Here is a 19,400-nt window from a genome sequence, read left to right as displayed (position 1 = left end):
TTTCCTATCCTGTCCAGTAATTTGAATGGCTGAACACTAGTGCTCTAACACATGCAAATGGCATTTTTGTCACCTCTTACCTATTGCTGTTTCACAGAAGCATTACATTAGGACAATCCCACTACCTGGGGGGAAAAAAAAAAGAAAAAGTTACTTAAATCTGTGCCTTTGCAATTCTGATTTTGTTGGGTTTTGGGGGTTTTCCGGTTTGTTTGTTTATTTGTTTTACTACAAACTCAAATTTTCTACACCCAGAGTTCTAGAATTCTTTTAGTTTAATCATTTTTATACCATTTCCATGACTTAATGTTTGATTCTTTGAAAAATGGTTGCTTCAACTTTGTAAATAAATTGAAGGTCAAAATAAGCAAGGAATTCAAGTGGACTCTTCAATAAAAGTAACCATGTCCCAGGAAGGGCAGCCATACTTATAAGATACAAAAGCAGCAGTTTATTAGATACATATAATTCATTAAAGAATGAAAGCTCTTGATCACAAGACAATATTTTAAAAGTAAGCCGTCTCCTACCACGTTTGACCTCAAAGATATTCTTTCTATCTGGGTTTCAGTAAACTGTTAGTGCCAGGTTGGACAATTTTAGCAAAGACCAGTGCAATTTCAGTTAGTTTCAGTGGGAGGTTAATTTGAAAATCATTAAGATATCAGTATTATTTACAGTAGTATTTTTATCACTGACCTTATGATCATCTCACGGGTGCAGTCTACTGTTTCTTTCATTAAAAAATAAGGTCATAGACTGCACATTTTGCAGACCTCATCACTAACACCAAGACTTCCAACTTGAAATCCCAGAGGGCAATGCTGTCAAGTGTCACACTTAAATGAGAGGAGCAACACAAGTTTGGGAATGGATCACCCCCACTTCCTTCCCTGTCCTCTAGGAATTTCCATTGTTTAGTATGAGCTGTTTTTTCTACTTTATTTGGCTACACACATATATTCACCACACTATCATGTGCACACTTACACACTCTCACAGATTATATGCAGCAATTACTATTTCTGAAGTGTGCCAGGCCTTTTGCTAAATACACAACATGGAGGCTGCTGCACTCACATAACTCAGATTCTGATCCTAAGATTCTCACCTAAGTCTCCCTAAAAATGTGCTGGAAGACTTCCTTTGATTGTTTCAATGTAGATCAGACCTCATTACCTGATGATCAACTGACTCATGGTCTTTCATGACTGTCAGGCTGGGTACTTTTAAAGAAAAACAAACACACCTACTGCAACACAATTATGTGTTCCAAACTAGAGCTCCTAAACTAAAAGTATATCCTGGATGTGTAAAAGCACTTTGCAAAGCTCAGACTGTATTCAATGCTCTGCTTTGCTTCTTTTTTTTTTATTTTTTTTTTCCATAATAGTAAGTGCTTCAGAATACCAGTAAAGCTGCTATAGCTAACTGAAGTCCTATACCATTAGGCAAATTAATTTTACACGTAAATTATTTACATTTCATCTGTGATTACTTCTATGTATGAGCAATGATTTCACTATAGGATAGTCTTTTCATTTTTAGATAATTGCAGCATAATAAATAAATGAATAAAGACAGCAGGGTATTTCACCACATATGCTGGGAAGCATTCTTGTCAGAAAACTTTGAAATCATGATATTTGCCGTAGTCCCCCTAGTCTGCATTAAAAAATAACTGAAGACTGTAATCATAAATTTTTGCAAAACTTGAAATGCATTTTATGCAACAATGCCTCAGATGAGATGTAAACTCAATAGAGCTTACAAATACTCGACATTAGCTCTTTTCATAGCCTTGTTCCAGCTAAGAGGCTGTACTGGTGACTGCAGATGCATTGATACTTTGTAAACCCAGTGTTAAGATTAAAATTCATGAAAGAGATCTCACTTGCATAAATAAATCAAGGCTGCAAAAAATAAAGTTTAAACATCCATACACTACTACTATCATTTTGCCAAAATGACACACAGCATGACTACAAATTTTGCTGTTATACAGTAATTGAGACTAAAATTTGCCCCTCTGTATTGCTGAAAAAGGTGTAAGTATGTATCCATGAATTTAATAGCACATTAAACATTCATTGGCTTATAGTTTTAGCATTACTGAGCACCCACAAATCCTGCTGGATAGTGAGGTGACATATCTGTCACAGTGAAAATAAGGCTCTTGTCTCACAGCTAGCTGACAGAGATATTAATGCCTGTTCCTGCTGTAATAGAGAAGCCAGGCCAGGCCATATGGGGAAGATGCCACAAGTCAGTTGCTATGATTTATGCTTATATATAGCATTAATGACACAAATCATCATACTGAACTTGGTGGTCCTACAGCATGCATGGGGATTTAAGGATTAACACTCAACCTGTCTGGAACAGTTTTGTCATACAGTGCTATCTGACCAACACTGAAATTTGCAGGGGGAAACTACTGATTTCCTCAACATTTTTACTGAAAAATGTGCCTGATGTCTATGGTTGGCTTTCTGCTGTGGGGGGGAGGAAAGACAGAGCAAAGAAACAAAGAAATATGGTAACTAGTACTATTACATTCCCCTCAGAATGACAAGATTTTGTGCTCTTCTGTAGTCAGTTCTGACATCCTATATTGCATTCAGTAGCTCCTCTCATAGGTCTTGGGAGTAAATATGTGTTTGCAGAGGATTAGGACCCACTTAGTCTTCTACACAAAGACAAGTGATGGCATGTACAGCTTTATGAAGAATTCACTACAAACAGCTCTTGATGGTTGCTAACCAGCTTTTTTGCGTCATGAACAGAATCAAAAATATTATTAGACTGCAGATCCTTATTTAAGACATACAGACCAGGAATAACTAGATGAAACAGCTAACAGACATACAACGATGACCAGTCTAGTTTATGAAGAGTCATGAAGAAATTCACTTTTAAGGCTTAGCTTTCCTAGTCTCATCATGGTGACAAATCCACTTTGCAGCTTATCATCATTAATATCAGGTTAGTAAGTACTGATAGTAAATAGCCACACAGGAAAAAAAAAATGCTCTAAAATTTTTATTAGCCTCCAAAATCAAACAAACAAAAAAAAAGGTTTTCCCTTTCCATATGAGTAAGTATTCATAAGCATGTTCTTAGAATCATAGAATAGTTAGGGTTGGAAAGGACCTCCTTATATCCAATCACACTAAACCATATCACCCAAGGCCTCTTCCAACCCGGCCTTGAACACTGCCAGGGATGGAGCATTCACAACCTCCCTGGGCAACCCATTCCAGTGCCTCACCACCCTAACAGTAAAGAATTTCCTCCTTATATCCAATCTAAACTTCCCCGGTGTAAGTTTTAACCCGTTACCCCTTGTCCTAGCACTACAGTCCCTAATGAAGAGTCCAACTCCAGCATCCCTATAGGCCCCCTTCAGATACAGGAAGGCTGCTATGAGGTCTCCATGCAGCCTTCTCTTCTCCAGGCTGAACAGACCCAACTTTCTCAGCCTGTCTTCATACGGGAGGTGTTCCAGTCCCCTGATCATCCTTGTGGCCCTTCTCTGGAATTGTTCCAACAGTTCCATGTCCTTTTTATGTTGAGGACACCAGAACTGCACACAATACTCCAAGTGAGGCCTCACAAGAGCAGAGTAGAGGGGCAGGATCACCTCCTTCAACCTGCTGGTCATGCTCCTTTTGATGCAGCCCAGGATATGGTTGGCTTTCTGGGCTGCAAGCACACACTGCCAGCTCATGTTCATTTTCTCATCAACCAACACCCCCAAGTCCTTCTGCGCAGGGCTGCTCTGAATCTCTTCTCTGCCCAACCTGTAGCTGTGCCTGGCATTGCTCCGAACCAGGTGAATGACCTTGCACTTGGCATGATTAAACTTCATGAGGTTGGCATCTGCCCACCTCACAAGCGTGTCAAGGTCCCTCTGGATGGCATCCCTTCCCTCCAGTGTATCAACTGAACCACACAGCTTGGTGTCATCGGCAAATTTGCTGAGGGCGCACTCAATCCCACTCTCCAAGACCGGTCCCAACGCTGATCTTTGAGGGACACCACTCGTTACTGGTCTCCAGCTGAACATTGAGCCATTCACCACAACTCTTTGCGAGCAGCCATCCAGCCAGTTCTTTATCCACCGAGTGGTCCATCCATCAAATTTATGTCTCTCCAATTTAGAGACAAGGATGTTGTGTGGGACAGTGCTGAATGCTTTGCAGAAGTCCATCAACTGCTCTACCCCTGTCTATCAGTTTCATAGCCCCATCATAAAAGGCCACCAAATTGGTCAGGCAGGATTTCCCCTTAGTGAAGCCATGCTGGCTGTCACCAAGCACCTTGCTGTTTTTCATGTGCCTTAGCATGCCTTCCAGCAGAACCTGCTCCTAGATTTTGGCAGGCACAGGAGTGAGACTGACTGGTCTGTAATTCCCCGGGTCATCCATTTTCCCCTTCTTGAACATGGGGGTTATATTTCCCTTTTTCCGGTCATCGGGAACTTCACCTGACTGCCATGATTTTTCAAATATGATGGCCAGTGGCTTCCCAACATCATTCACCAGCTCCTTCAGGACCCGCAGATGGATTTCATCAGGTCCCATGGACTTGTGCACGTTCAGATTTTTAAGATGGTTTCGAACCAGATCCTCTTCTACAGTGGGCTCAATGTCTTCATTCCCACAGTCCCTGCGCCTGCCTTCCAAGACTTGGGTGGTTTGGTCAGAGCCTTTGCCAGTGAAGACCGAGGCAAAGAAGTCATTCAGAACCTCAGCCTTCTCCAAATCCTGTGCAGCCAGCTCTCCCAACAGCTTCCGGAGGAGGCCTACGTTCTCCCTAGTCTGTTTTTTATTTGCTATGTACCTGTAGAATCCCTTCCTGTTATCTTTCATATCCCTAGCCAAGCTTAATTCTATCTGGGCCTTAACTTTAATAACCCGGTCCCTAGCTTTCTGGACAACACCTCTGTATTCTTCTGAGGCTGCCTGTCCTTGCTTCCATCTTTTATGAGCCTCTTTTTTCCCTCCAAATTTCCTCAGCAGCTCCTTATCCATCCAAGGAGGTCTCCTGGCCCTCCTGCTGCACTCTTTTCTAGTTGGGATGCAACAGTCCTGAGCTTGTAGCAGGTGATCCTTGAATATCAACCAACAGCCTTGGGCCCCCCTGCCCTCTAGGGCTATATATCTGTCGTGGCTTAAACCCAGTCAGGTAACTCGTTCACTCACTTCCCCCCCCCTTCCTGCCCTCCCCCTACTCCCAGAGGGACAGAGGGGAGAGTCAAAAAGAATGCAACTCCCACGGGCTGAGACAAGAACAGTTTAGTAACTAAGGTATAACACAAATCACTACTGCTACCACCAATGACAATAATGATAAAGGAAATAACAAGGGAAGAGAATACAACATCTCACCATCAGCCAACCGATAACTCACCCCCCCCCCAAGCCCGACCAAGCACCGACCCATACCTCCTCCAACCCTGCAGACTCCCAGCCATTCCGGGTAACTCTCAGTTACATCCTGGGCATGACGTGCTGTGGTATGGAATACCTCTTTGGTCAGTTTGGGTCAGGTGTCCTGTCTCTGCTTCCTCCTGGCTTCCCCTCCTACCTGGCAGAGCATGAGGCTCACAAAGTCCTTGGCCAAACCAAAACATCGCTATCAGCTCTGTCCCCAGGCCAAAAGTCAAAACACTGCACTGCACCAGCCACCAAGAAGGAGAAACATGACTGCTACTGCTGAACCCAGGACAATATCCCATGGAACCTTACTAAGCAGGTTGCTGAAGAGGCCAAAGTCTGTTCTCTTGAAGTCCAGGGCAGTGAGCTTGCTGCACGCTCTTCTCACTGTCCTGAGGATCTCAAATTCGAGCATCTCGTGATCACTGCATCCATGGCTGCCCTGGAGCGTCACATTTCCAGCCAGCTCCTCCCTGTTGGTGAGCACAAGGTCAAGCATGGCACCTCTCCTTGTCGGCTCCTCTATTCCTTGCAGAAGGAAGTTGTCTTCTACACAGTCGAGGAACCTCCTGGATTGCTTGTGCTGTGCCCTACCGTCCCTCCAACAGATATCAGGGTGGTTGAAGTCACCCATAAGGACAAGGACCTGTGAGCGTGAGGCTTTTCCTATCTGCCTATAGAATGCTTCATCTGCAGGTTCTCCTTGATCAGGCAGTCTGTAACAGATCCCGACAGTAATGTCTCCCATCACTGTTCTCCCTTTAACCCTGACCCACAAACTCTCTGTTAACTACTCAGCTGTCCCCAGACAGACCCATACTCTCCAGCCTATAAATAGCATCTCCCCCTCCCCGTCTGCCGGGCCTGTCTTTTCTAAAGAGCCTGTAACTTTCCATTCCAACACTCCAGTCATAAGAGCCATCCCACCATGTTTCTGTGATGCCTATTATATCATACCCCCGCAGACATGCACACATCTCTAATTCCTCTTGCTTGTTCCCCATGCTACAGGCATCTGTATAGACACATATGAGCTGAGCTCCAAATGAAGTCGGCTCATTGGCTGGAGCAGCTGGGATATCTCTACATTGCTCCAAGCATTTATTATAGGTTCTGGCAACTGACTGGGTGTGTTGGAATGGAATGATGCTCCCCTCCCCCAACACATCTAGTTTAAAGCCTCCTTGACCAGTCTGGCAAGCCTCCTACCAAAACTGCTCTTTCCCTTTAGAGCAGCTCCACCAGCCCCCACTAGACCTGGCCTACATGTCTGTTACTCATGCAGGGTATGATTCCACTAACTTGTTCAGATGGTAACCTCATATGACCCAGCAGGCCCTCACCTCCCAGAATGAATGCCTGGCTGTATTTTTTTTTCCTCCTGTATGCCAGCTGTTTTCTAATTCTGTCTCCAGTAGACCTGCCTTGTTCAAAGAAAAAAAAAAAAAACCTGACTGTGTAAGCTGCAAGCCTCTTCCTTGCATATCTGATTAACAAAGTGCTGGGAGAGGACTGGTTTTTGGTGGGGGTGGGAGTGAGGTGGTAGGGATTTCTGGTTTAGGGTTTTGCTTCTGCTTTTCTAATAAGGACCTATCTGCACTAATTTGTAGAAAAAAAATCTGTTGAAACTTCAAAATTACAATAAGGTTAGGGGACAGGAAGAATAACTTTATTGCACAATTCAAACTCACCTTGCAAGGACTTCTTGTTGTAGGCAGTCAGCTGTATACATGCTTTTCTATCAGGAGAACCATTCTATAGTGAAAGCACTCGCTCTGTTGTAGGTTTGTGAAATAACTGAAAGTTTTTGAGATTTTTCTTCTATGCAAACGTGCTGTATTGCTTCTGTAAACTGGTCGATTTTAAGTAATTTTTATTTTCTGAGAGGAAAAAACAGGATTTTTTTTTTCTTTTTTAAACTGAAAATTAACATGTCAATGGGACAGAGTGTTCACCCTTGGACAGATGGAAATTTGACAGAAAGTGGTGAAATTATAATTCCAGGTATATGTGAAATTGTACTTTTAGTAGCTGTCTAATGCCTGACAGCATTTCTTGATTCCTGTAGTCTGATCTAATTTTTTGACCATTGGCCTGTTACTGCACAGGAAAGGTGTGAATTTTTCAGGCAAATCACTATGACTGTGCTTCAGATCTAAACCCAATAGAGAAAAGCCCTAGAAAGAATGTTATGTGCCACCTAGAACTTATCAGTGCTCTCCATCAAGAGAAAAGAAGGATCCATTCAAAGGTTCTAAGTATGTTTGTGTCTATTACTTGAGCTAAGGGTTTGTTACCATCCCCTTTTGTTCACACACATCAGAACAGTTGCAAAAGTCTTTACTTGGTTGTTGCAATAGAAAGAGGAACCAGATTTTTCCCTGATGCTGTATAAATTTATTACTGCATAGTCAGTTAATAGCTGCATAGCTATTTGCACATCAGTAATGATACCAGTTAGCTGCAACTGAGATTATTAGTTTGCAGAAATACTTCAAATTAAGGCCAAATTTAAATGTGCAACCTAGGAAAGAAAGACTTAAGAAACAACCAAACAACTGGTAACTGAAAGAACTACATCAATTATTACCATCTTAGTTGTACTTACAAAAGCAGAACTCAAAAGTAGTATAGTTATACACGTACAAAATAATTAGCCAAAATATTTGGAATACAGTTCATGACACATAAAAAGTCCTTTCCAACCATCAGCTTTAGAAGCCATTGTAGTACTTTTTTTTAATATACGAAGACTGAAGTGATGATAGGTTTCTATGTATGGTCCCATGAACTGTCTGCCTATGAAGTATATCACAGAATGTAATAAAGGAGTATATTCAAAGCACTGAGAATACAAAGTTACCCTTTTTTTATCTAAGAATCTGATTTTTTTTTTTTTTTTTTAGTATGTGTTTTTCAGAAGAGGATTCCATAGGAAGGGGGGGGGGGGGGGAATAAAAAGTCAAACAACACATCAGCGTTCCCTAAACTAATATTTCTAAGTCTGAAAAGTGAGCATGAATAAAGAGTTGCGATGTGTGCAAGACAGCAGGGCATTTACCTGATACTAATAAACAGCATTGCCAATACACTGATTTGTTGTGCCGAATATAGCCATTGAGAAGCTAATACATTAATGGCGGACTACCAATATAAATCAAAAACTAAAGATATACAGCTTTCAGTCTCCCTTTCCTTCTGTCACTTACTTTGTACTGCATGAATGAGTTATTACCTTCTTCTTTCCCTGAGTTGCTGGATCACTGGGGTAGAGTGAGCAGACACAATTTCACTGAAAGTAATGGAGTGAGATTGTCCAGAATTATTTCCAGTGGGCTGAGTTTGTTGCTTTCCTTCTGTTGTGAGAATATAAGTAAACAACTAAATACCTTTACTGAAAGCTGAGAATCTTCATAGTCATCACCTCTTCCTATTTCCTTGGATTAGTCCGGCATTTTGGGTTTAGCCATGTTCAATTAACTCACCCAGGAATTGGTCCAGTCAGATACAGTTGATTTAAGTGAGATAAACTGGGCATCTGTTTGGAAAAAAAAAATGATTATCCAAAATACACTTTCATCATAAGAAAATGAACTGTGCTATCTCCATATTTAAAAACATATGCCGCTAAATAGATTAACTTCATTTGAAAGCTTAAGAAACAGAAAATAATAATGTTGAAACTGAAACAGAAACAAGTTGATACCAAGTCAAAATTAAGTAAGTAACCAGTACGTTAACATGTTAATGTACTAGAACTTCGTACTAGCACCTTCATCAAACCACTATATAAACTGTACTGAATTAAAGCAATTAAAACTAGCAATAAAACCAACCACTCCAGAAGTGATTGAAATGTGTGGGTTGCTTGCATGTGTTTGTACTGATGGTAATAAAAACAGTGCCATATTTAGTCACTGCTTTGCTTTAGGAAAGAAAGAAAATCAGCTGACAATACTCCCATGTTTTGTTTTAATTACTAAAGGTTTTTTCTTAAAATATAGATCTAAAATTGGAAACATGGTTGATAATTAAGAGGTAACATTCATGGCATTGGAGAATGCAAGGCAATAAATATCTTCTGCGGGTGATTAAACACTGAATTGAAGCTGAAGCAGCTGATAATCTCAGAAGCTCTTTACTGCAAATGAGCACTAATGCTGCAGATATTATTGCTATGATAGTGAAACATGAATCAAGATGGTAACAGTGAAAAAGAAATAATAGTTTATTTTGCTTTTTTTTTCCTAATCTCAACAGCTGTTGAAAATGTTTTTGTACTACTTTTGGTCAGTGAGACATCAGCTAAATAATCTGCAGCTAACAGCAGAACTAAAATTTTGTATCTTCAAATGGGCCTTAATCCAAACTGCAAGGACATGCGCAGTTCAGAAGCACAGGCATACATGGGTGCAGTGATTAGATACTAAGTTTCTAAATGTAGCCCCTCAGTTACTGGTCTCCCTGCAGTTCAGCTTTGGAGGGTAACGAAGTGGAGTAGCTATACGCTCCAAATGAGACCAGCGAGGGAAAGCCATGTTGCACACTTAACTATTTACAGCACCTAAAAATACCTGTTGCCAGATGTAAAAAGATTTTTTTTTTATTTTTCAGGATGGTCAAATAATCATCTTATAAAATATATCCTCATATAATCATGTTTTAATATACCTGTTATAAACTGATAGCACTCAACTGAATCTCACACACTATCCAAAGTACCCATTAGCAAATAATACAGGAAAATTTGCCAATAAAGTGTTGTAAAATATGAACAGTTCTGCTAATTCAAGTAGCACAGATGCAGCATGTGCTAATTTAGAAACTACATGAAGCCAAAAGGCTTCTAGAATCAATCCAATTTGTTCTGAAGTCATGGAAATGTTGGCTTTAGGTGTAATACAGCAATGTACAGTTTACAAAAGAAAATAGGAGCTAACCAATCTATCAGGAGCAGACATACAAAATGGTCCTTAATGCTCCTCATGCAATCCAGATTCAGAAGACCTAAAAGAAAAAAATTGAAAGGATGTAATAATAGACTTACAGTAAACCAAATAAAGTAATTTCAAAATTACTAAAGAGCAACAGTAAATTAAAAATGCCTTTGGGTATACCATCTGTTTATCCCTTCCATATTATACCTTTTCATCACAATTACCTAAAGTGGTGTATTTGTGTTTCTGTAATGTATGGAATTCATTACATAGTTTTGAAATGAAATTATCACACTGTGGCTGGGACATCTGCACCCTGTCATATATCATTCTATTCATTTCTAGTTAATTTAATCCTAATATCTGCTTACATGACAAGACAGATGTTCAGCTATACTGTATCTTCCATAGTTTTCTGCCTTGAAGAAACTTCAAGTCACTGAAAGAACTGACATCTTTCAAACAGACATCTCATGGGTTTCAGAAGTATGTGTGTACAGATGTGTGTGTGTATGTGTGTGTGTGTATGTGTTTATATGCCATATTCTTTTTTTAAGAAATGTGTTTTGCAAAACAAAAATCTTTCACAGCAACGTTTAAATATAAACACTTTTCATTTAATACACGTAAGTTTCTTTTTAAAATGTGCTTTACTAATATTTTGGGGTTTTTTTTTAATAATATTTATAAATACAGGGTATTTCTTTCGAATTAGCTTTTCACTTTCTTGCCTTGAATAGGATGAGTCTTTTTCTGTCATTGCTAATTAGAAGTTGTGGGCCAGTCTATATCACGTGCTAGTGATATAGATAGTAGTAGCCTGGAGGGCATAAAGAAGCACTACAGAGCCTGGGAGAGGTGGTTAGGGGCTCTGGAGCTCAGATTGTCTCTTCATCAATTCTCTAGGGTACAGGGGAGGACCTAAAAAAAGCTAGGAGGATTGGACAGGTTAATAACTGGTTAAAAGGGTGGTGTCATAGTCAGGGGTTTGGGTGTCTTGAACACGGGACCCAAGTCTGTAGGCCAGGTCTACTGGGGGCTGGTAAAGCTGGTTTTGGTAGGAGGCTTGCCAGACTGGTCAAGGAAGATTTAAACTAGATGTGTTGGGGGAGGGGGGCGTCATTCCATCCCAACACACCCAGTCAGTTGCCAGAACCTATAATAAATGCTCGGAGCAATGTAGAGATATCCCAGCCACTCCAGCCAATGAGCCGGCTTCAGTTGGAGCTTGGCTCAGATGCCTCTATACAAACACCCGCAGAATGAGGAACAAACAAGAGGAATTAGAGATGTGTGCACGTCTACAGGGGTGTGATATAATAGGCATCACAGAAACATGGTGGGATGGCTCCTACGACTGGAGCGTTGGAATGGAAAGTTACAGGCTCTTTAGAAAAGACAGGCCCGGCAGACGGGGAGGGGGAGATGCTATTTATAGGCTGAAGAGTATGGGTCTGTCTGGGGACAGCTGAGTAGTTAACAGAGAGTTTGTGGGTCAGGGTTAAAGGGAGAACAGTGATGGGAGACATTACTGTGGGGATCTGTTACAGACCGCCTGATCAAGGAGAACCTGCGGATGAAGCATTCTATAGACAGATAGGAAAAGCCTCACGCTCACAGGTCCTTGTCCTTATGGGTGACTTCAACCACCCTGATATCTGTTGGAGGGATGGTATGGCACAGCACAGGCAATCCAGGAGGTTCCTCGACTGTGTAGAAGACAACTTCCTTCTGCAAGTAATAGAGGAGCCAACAAGGAGAGGTGCCATGCTTGACCTCGTGCTCACCAACAGGGAAGGGCTCGTTGGAAATGTGACGCTCCAGGGCAGCCTTGGATGCAGCGATCACGAGATGCTCGAATTCGAGACCCTCAGGACAGTGAGAAGAGCGTGCAGCAAGCTCACTGCCCTGGACTTCAAGAGAACAGACTTTAGCCTCTTCAGGAACCTGCTTAGTAAGGTTCCATGGGATATATAGCCCTAGAGGGCAAGGGGCCCAAGACTGTTGGATGATATGCAAGGACCACCTGCTACAAGCTCAGGACTGTTGCATCCCAACTAGAAGGAAGTGCAGCAGGAGGGCCAGGAAACCTCCTTGGATGGATTAGTCGCTCCTGAGGAAATTTAGAGGGAAAAATAGAGACTCATAAAAGGCAGAAGTGAGGACAAGCAGCCTCAGAAGAATACAGAGGTGTTGTCCAGAAAGCTAGGGACTGGGTTATTAAAGCTAAGGCCCAGTTAGAATTAAACTTGGCTAGGGATATGAAAGATAACAGGAAGGAATTCTATAGGTACATTGCGAATAAAAAACACGCTAGAGACAATGTAGGCCCCCTCTGGAAGCTGTTGGGAGAGCTGGCTGCACAGGATTTGGAGAAGGCTGAGGTTCTGAATGACTTCTTTGCCTCAGTCTTCACTGACAAAAGCTCTGACCACACCACCCAAGTCTTGGAAGACAGACACAGGGACTGTGAGAATGAAGACCTTGGACCCACTGTAGGAGAGGATCTGGTTCAAAACCATCTTAAAAACCTAAACATATTCAAGTCTGTGGGACCTGATGAAATCCATCTGTGGGTCCTGAAGGAGCTGGTGAATGATGTTGCTGAGACACTGGCCATCATATTCGTAAAATCATGGCAGTCAGGTGAAGTTCCCAACAACTGGGAAAAGAGAAATATAACCCCCTTTTTCAATAAGGGGAAAATGGATGACCCGGGGAATTACAGACCAGTCAGTCTCACCCCTGTGCCTGCCAAAATCTAGGAGCAGATTCTGCTGGAAGGCATGCTAAGGCACATGAAAAAAAACAAGGTGTTTGGTGACAGCCAGCATGGCTTCACTAAGGGGAAATCCTGCCTGACCAAATTGGTCGCCTTCTATGATGGGGCTATGAAACTGATGGACAGGGGTAGAGCAGTTGATGCCATCTACCTGGACTTGTGCAAAGCCTTCGACACTGTCCCACATGACATCTTTGTCTCTAAATTGGAGAAACATCAATTGGATGGATGGACCACTCGGTGGATAAAGAACTGGCTGGATGGCTGCATTCAAAGAGCTGTGGTCAATGGCTCAATGTCCATCTGGAGAGCAGTCATGAGTGGTGTCCCTCAGGGATTGGTGCTGGGACCGGTCTTGTTCAACATCTTCATCGCTGACATGGACAGTGGGATTGAGTGCGCCCTCAGCAAGTTTGCCGATGACACCAAGCTGTGTGGTTCGGTTGATACCCTGGAGGGAAGGAATGCCATCCAGAGGGACCTTGACACGCTTGTGAGGTGGGCATACTAAGCAGTTTCCTGAAGAGGCCAAAGTCTGTTCTCTTGACGTCCAGGGCAGTGAGCTTGCTGCACACATTTCTCACTGTCCTGAGGACCTCAAATTCGAGCATCTCATGATCACTGCATCCAGGGCTGCCCTGGAGCGTCACATTTCCAGCCAGCTCCTCCCTGTTGGTGAGCACGAGGTCAAGCATGGCATCTCTCCTTGTTGGCTCCTCTATTCCTTGCAGAAAGAAGTTGTCTTCTACACAATCGAGGAACCTCCTGGATTGCTTGTGCTGTGCCCTACCGTCCCTCCAACAGATATCAGGGTGGTTGAAGTCACCCATGAGGACAAGGGCCTGCAGGCATGAGGCTGCTCCTGTCTGTGTATAGAGCGCTTCATCCACAGAGTCCTCTTGATCAGGTAGTCTGTAACAGATCCCCACAGTAATGTCTTCCATCACTGTTTTCCCTTTAACCCTGACCCACAAACTCTCTGTTAACTGCTCACCTATCCCCAGACTGAGTTCCATACTCTCCAGCCTATCCCTAACATAAAGGGCATCTCCCCCTCCCCATCTGCCAAGCCTGTCTTTCCTAAAGAGCCTGTAACCTTCCATTCCAACACTCCAGTCGTAGGAGCCACCCCACCATGTTTCTGCAATGCCTATTATATCATACCCCCGTAGACGTGCACACATCTCTAATTCCTCTTGTTTGTTCCCCATACTACAGGCGTTTGTATAGAGGCATCTGAGCCGAGCTCCAAATGAAGCTGGCTCATTGGCTGGAGCAGTCAGAGCAGAGCTCCTAGACAGGGCCCTGGCCCTGAGGCTGGCAGTCACCATCCCACTCACTGCCTGCTCATGCTGCCAGCACCAACTGCCACACTATGCCCTGTTTGCCACCTCTTCACCGGGCCTTGGTCACTCGTGCTCTTTGGGGCAGGTTCTACCCAGTCAGTGCCTTGCCATGCCTCCTGGCACCGCCCCCTGTGAATCACTGCTTGTGTCACTGCTTGTGCTATTTGTATTTTCAAATGGAATGTATACTTCTATAAATCAGTAGGTGCTACCTTTCCTCTTAAGATTACAAGCTTCAAAAACCCCAAATCATTGTTTACTATGTATGTTGGTGGCGTTGTAACATCATTTTCAAAGCTTTATAAAGACAGATTAAAAACTAAACAGCTGATGAGATGTTCCAAACTAAAAATGCAAAGAACACCAGTACCTCTGAACTGCTCATTAATTATTATGAGCCTCTATGCAAATACCACAGCATATGACATTTGATAAGAGTTATCAGCTGTGTCTGTCTATTTCCACATACTCCGAAAAGGAAGTAAGTGTGGTATATGCTGGCAAATATGTGGTGTTCTGAGTCTGCGGCATAAGGTTTTCAGTTTTTCAGCGTTGACCACCACAGGCAAGATGGTAACAATACAGCTTTAATGAAACCACCATTTCTAAAAATCTTCGCAGTCACCAATGACAAGTTCTTAAAAACCCCAGCCTTTTCACCACTGACGTGCAACAGGATGACTATCAGGAATTAAGCCAAATTCCAGCACAGAATGGCTGAGTGTTGATTTGCTGCTTAATACATCTGAGAGGTTTTAGATTTCTAATATGGAATGGATTAACAACATTGGCAGTAGGCCCAACACCCTTGTGAGATATGAAACAGTAGCATAAACCCTGAGACCCCTCTGGGATTGTAATAATCTTTGTTTACTTAAAGACATTTACATAAGGTGTTCTTAAAAAAAAAAAAAACAAAAAAAAAAATACAAAACCCTAAAGCAAAATGAGAATTCCTGTCTGAGCCTGCTCTTTAGGAGCAGCAGAGTTAGGAGCAAAGGAGTTTTTGAAGCTGAAAAAATAAATTAGATACATTTTTGATGTGTGGAGCTCGGCCTAAATGTCTTTCAAATCTATTCCAAAGAAAGTTAAAATATACCCCAAAAAACCCTGAAGTATTTAAGACAAGTCCTAAAGGGTGATTAGTCAAAATAAGGGTCAAATGCATACAGAGGAAGTTTATAGTGTGTCAGTCTGTGCTAATATCAGTATAACAGACAAAGTTTGACCTGCAATATTTAAGAGATTACAGCAGGACAAGGCTGTCATTCAGCCTCCTTAAGCTCTTTGCTGAAGCACTGGATAATCAAATTTTAAAAATACATTCTTTAAAGCAAAACACTGGAATAATCCTGGATGAATATAACCACAGTGATTATAATTTTTACATATGCCTCTGTATAGGTACAGACATAAAGGACATTCAAGTTTTTTATTCCTTTAAATTTTCATAATTTCTGTTCACATTGGAGAAATAAAAGCAAGGAAAAAAATATCTTACTAGCACGTGCACTGTTAAATTACTCGTACATAATTTAACAGTGATTTTAAATGTTTCCCTCTGTAATAAAACCCTGTACACAAGGGTCATTGGACCCTAGTCAGATGCAAGACTCACAACTTCTTTAAAGTCAGTTGGAAATGAGTGTCCGATCCTGTTAAGAGTCTAAACATTCTCCAAAGTAAAATAATAAATAAACCCACAAGGGTTACATCTAACATTGTGAGAAACATTTGTTATAAACTTTATCCTCTATCAAGCCCTTTTCTGCAAAACACAAGACTTCAGTCTGAGACAAGATTCTAGTGAGCTGGTGTTGACGGGTGGCTTTGATACATAATATGTGAAGAACATGGTTATATTTCTTTCCTTTTATAGCCAACTACAGTTTTAATAGCAAGGGACTACCTGGATTGGCTTTGTCTTTTTAAAAATTTATAAAGCAAATAGCAAAATGTAACCTCAGTGCCCACTGGGACTCAACAAAGCTATCATAGTATAAATGCATAAAAATGTAGAGTCATGCTAGAAAACTTGTGAGTTTATTCAAACCTGAAAATCTCGACACAAATTACTGGATGAATAAACAGCAGAAAAACACTCGCATAGACCAAAATTGCATGTTATACTTGATTTAGCATAAGTAAGTTCTCTCTTCAGGGGAGATAGTTGCACTCTTAATTTGGAGATAATATTTAGCACCCTGAATGGATGCTTTCTATTAATTCTTTGTGGAATTCCCTAGGTTTTATTCTTTATTTTCAATAGGTCTACACAAAATAGTAAGATGTTCATATTTTTAAATGCTGTTCTAGGTCTTAAACAGCTGCAGGACTGGACCCCTGTCCTGATTCCTTGAAGGGTTCGTTTACTATGTCTTGAATTCACTTCAGCTACTTCCACAATACAAATGATTCTGCTGACTTACTAGACAGTCTTCAGCTGCACATGACTTGCAGTTTTCCAAGACAATTCTAAAAAGTGCCTTAAAAAAAAGTTGAGGTTTCATCCTAGCAACATGCAGTACTTTTTTTTTCCTGTTAGTTTATATACATTTAAGTCATTAGGGAACTCTGAATGCATCAATTTGTTGCCTCAGTAGCGTGAGGTAGTTGTTAAATTTATTTGGTTTATACTTGGTGATTAAGGGAAACTGATTCTCTTTTCCTGCCCTTTAAGGGAGCTCATGGTGTTATGGGGGGCATGTCAGCAATAATTAAGAAATATCCTGGTACAAATCCCAAAAGACACTTATCTTTACAAATAATTCCCCATGGAAAAACCTTAAAACTGGTGCACTTATTCTGAAAATGCTTCAGGCCTTCTCTACATAGATTATATTGCTGATTTTTTTAAGAGTGCATGACTTGAGGTGTACATTTTGCTTGTAACTCATAAAAATCACAGTGCAGTTATGCAAGGGAAAACAGAAATAATGTGCAGTGAGCTTCAAAGCCTTACAAAGGATTTACCATTCAGACAAGAACTCAGCTTCTTGTTTTTTTCTATTGTAATACAATAAACGTAACAGTTTCTTATGCCATGATCAGAAATGTATTTTATTGGCTTCCCAGTTACTACTTTTTTACAGCTTTCTAATGTAGACTTCCCCCCTGTTAGGACTCCGTGGATTTAATTTCTTCTTAGAGATTGGTCTTCTAGTGTGTAACGTGTTTCAAAACAGTACACAATGCCTTAAGCCTTTTGGTGGGTGTGCTTTTATGCTTCAGTTTTCCTAGAAACTGCATGGAATAATCACATCACATAGCAGGACACTACAGTGCAACAATAACCTGTGTATCTGCTGATTCAAAGATACTTTGCTTTTTAGTAGTAACAAGTTTTGTCTAATTCAAAACAACTGAGTATCAGATATTAAAAATGTTGATATAAACAGAAACAACCTACCCTGCTCTGTGTTCTATTTAGAAGCCAGTGAAAGGAAATTGAGAAAAGGAAGTCAAATAGAGCACAAATAAAGTAAGGTGAAAACAGAACAGAAAAAAAAAGAAGAGGGCAAAGGTTAGAAGTGGAATCTTTGATTAAAGACAATAATTCAGTAATCTCTAAGTATGAATTGACATTCCCTTTTTGCCGGCTAGTCTTTGGTTCCGTCTGGCAATAGTAACTCTGGTGTCTGTATGAACCTTAGACACAAAGTTGTTTAAGACCCTCAAGACTTCAGGCACTCAGTTTGAGAACTCAGGCTGCAAAAAAGTATCCCTGTTATCCACCACAATAGGTGTGGCCTACTTTTCATATGGTCCACCGCCTTCTTCATGAAATGCTACATGTTCCCAAAGTAAGCTCCAACATGAAAAAGCTCACAGTACTGCCACTATGGCATTAACAGTCCAGTACTGCAGAATGAGCAATGTGCCTCTGTAGATACTCAGGTGAATATTTTTCACTTAAGAATACTTCAAATACTATACTGGGAACATGCTGTGTGGATTCCAAAGCAGTTTAGAAGCATTAGTTTCACTCAAGCCACCATTTTATCTGGTGAGGTAATAAGTGATTCATCCCATTATTACATAAGAAATCTATGGCTAAGTTGGAATTGGGTAAGATGGAATGACAATATAATTCGTCAAACTGTATTTCTTAACTTGAAGGGCTATAATTCAACGCACTTATTTTAAAAAGTACACTCAGTTGTTTCAAATTAGTACATATTAAAGCTCTGTTTTCTCTCTGCATATCACAGCAAGTACTATAAAATAATTCAAACTAGTTATTTAAACAGCTGTTTATGGCACTTGTATTTATAATGCAGATCAAAGCAAAATGGGCAAGGAAGAGGTTGAAAGAAACAAACTGAAGAATGAAACTTGTCCTTCAGACAGTGAAGGTCAGGGCACATAATGGGTAGTCACACTGAACCTCCTAAGGGAGATACATTTGACACACCACATTTTGGTGCTATTTTCTGGTCCATCATGGAGTTGTACAAAGCACTGAGCATAGTTAAGAGGCTGCCTTTTACCTAGCTTTCAGAAGGGAGATAAAAGATGTCATAACAAAAATGATTATATTTTCCATGCAATGTCCTTCTGGTTAATATTGGACTATTCACAAACAGCAAGAACTTCAGCAGCTGAGCAAGTCCAGGATTCAGGTGTCCTCTTTTCCCCAAACCCCATCAAAACTAATCATATTTAAAAATAATCTTCTGCCCTCATGAGATATTGTGTGCTATTGGAAGATAACTAAATATGAAATCTGGAACAGTGCTATTCCAGACAGTGACTGTGACATATTAGAGACCAGCACATAGAAATAGCATCATACAAATGCACCAGCAAGTGAGCAGCATTCCAATCCTCTTGTTGTCTATTTTTTTTCCTGTGGATAAAGCAAGAAAGATTAGGCATAAGAGAAGTTGCCCTT

At 41.0% G+C, this 19,400-nt stretch overlaps 1 long non-coding RNA gene across 1 annotated transcript; it reads right to left on the bottom strand.

Moving 5' to 3' along the window:
- Positions 1-6,727: 6,727 nt before the first annotated feature.
- LOC134158672 (uncharacterized) lies at positions 6,728-10,826 on the bottom strand. The gene is made up of 3 exons (XR_009962852.1): positions 10,382-10,826; positions 8,831-8,979; positions 6,728-6,865 (listed from the first exon to the last, which is right to left on the bottom strand). It is a non-coding gene; the product is annotated as an uncharacterized LOC134158672 (long non-coding RNA).
- Between the last annotated feature and the right edge of the window lie 8,574 nt (positions 10,827-19,400).

Source organism: Pezoporus occidentalis, unplaced genomic scaffold, assembly GCF_034315485.1.
Source record: "Pezoporus occidentalis ecotype Australia unplaced genomic scaffold, CSIRO_AGI_Poc_V1 ctg131, whole genome shotgun sequence".
NCBI lineage: Eukaryota > Metazoa > Chordata > Aves > Psittaciformes > Psittacidae > Pezoporus > Pezoporus occidentalis.
The sequence above is the reverse complement of the archived record's forward strand: the minus strand, read 5'-3'. Positions and strand labels throughout refer to the sequence as shown.